Source organism: Salvelinus sp. IW2-2015, unplaced genomic scaffold, assembly GCF_002910315.2.
Source record: "Salvelinus sp. IW2-2015 unplaced genomic scaffold, ASM291031v2 Un_scaffold4281, whole genome shotgun sequence".
Taxonomy (NCBI): domain Eukaryota; kingdom Metazoa; phylum Chordata; class Actinopteri; order Salmoniformes; family Salmonidae; genus Salvelinus; species Salvelinus sp. IW2-2015.
In genome coordinates, this window is record NW_019945552.1 from 28066 (window position 1) to 29571 (window position 1506).

Here is a 1506-nt window from a genome sequence, read left to right on the forward strand (position 1 = left end):
ATGTCTTCACTAATATTCTACAATGTAGAAAATAGTAACAATAAAGAAAAACCCTTGAATGAGTTGGTGTTTCCAAACTTCTGACTGGTACTGTATATGTGAATATACTTCTCAATTTCAGTATTTTACATTTAAACATGGGTGTTCACTAAAGTCTAGTGATTGCAATGATMTACACTGAGTGTACAAAACATTAAGAACACCTGGTTTTTCCATGACAGACTGACCAGGTGAATCCAGGTGAAAGCTATGATCCCTTCTTGATGTAACTTGTTAAATCCACTTCAMTCAGTGTATATGAAGGAGAGGAGACAGGTTAAAGAAGGATTGTTAAGCCTTGAGACATGGATTGTGTATGTGTACCATTCAGAGGGTGAATGTGAAAGACAAAATATTTAAGTGCATTTGAACGGGTACAGTAGTAGGTGCCAGGCGCACCGGTTTGAGTGTGTGAAGAACCGCAACGCTGCTGGGTTTTTCAGGCTCAACAGTTTCCAGTGTTGATCAAGAATGGTCCACCACCCAAAGGACATCCAGCCAATTTGACACAACTGTGGGAAGCATTGGAGTCAACATGGGCCAGCATCCCTTTGGAATGCTTTCGACACCTTGTAGAGTCCATGATCCGACGAATTGAGGCTGTTCTGAGGGYAAAAGGGGGTGCAACTCAATAGTAGGAAGGTGTTCCTAATRTTTTGTACACTCAGTATAAATATCTTATGTAATCATAGAAAGCGTGCATGTACAACATAGTACGCAGAGGTCGCAGGTCAGTGGAGATCTTCACAATTGCTATAATAATCTGTGAAGAATCTCAAACAGCATTGATCACTTGCTCTATGTACTTKTAATGTAATCTCAACTACAATCCCAACTACAATTTGGTTGTGTTATTAGATTAAGTTATTGTATAAATACAAAATTGTAYTCCCATTTCTACCTTGTTGGGCTTTTAAATGGTTGAAAGCGCAGAGGTAACACATTTAGATGACAACACCAAAAATTGGACAGTCTTTTTGCATTTGGTTGTGCTTGCAGATGGTTGAAAGCGTAGCGATAACACATTGGGAATTCAAAAACTGTCTTTTTGAGAGGGTGAATAAATGTTGAAATCTCATTATTACAAAATATTACCCAAACATCCACGTTTGAATGACGTGGTGTGCCCATCCCTAGCAAACCTAGTGGTTAGAGGCAGGTAGCCTAGTGGTTAGAGGCAGGTAGCCTATGTGGTTAGAGGCAGGTAGCCTAGTGGTTAGAGGCAGGAGTAGCCTGTGGTTAGAGGCAGGTAGCCTATTTGTGGTTCGAGGCAGGTAGCCTAGTGGTTCGAGGCAGGTAGCCTAGTGGTTAGAGGCAGGTAGCCTAGTGGTTAGAGGCAGGTAGCCTAGTGGTTCGAGGCAGGTAGCCTAGTGGTTAGAGGCAGGTAGCCTAGTGGTTAGAGCGTTGGACTAGTAACTGAAAGGTTGCTGGATTGAATCCCAGAGCTGACAAGGTAAACATCTGTAG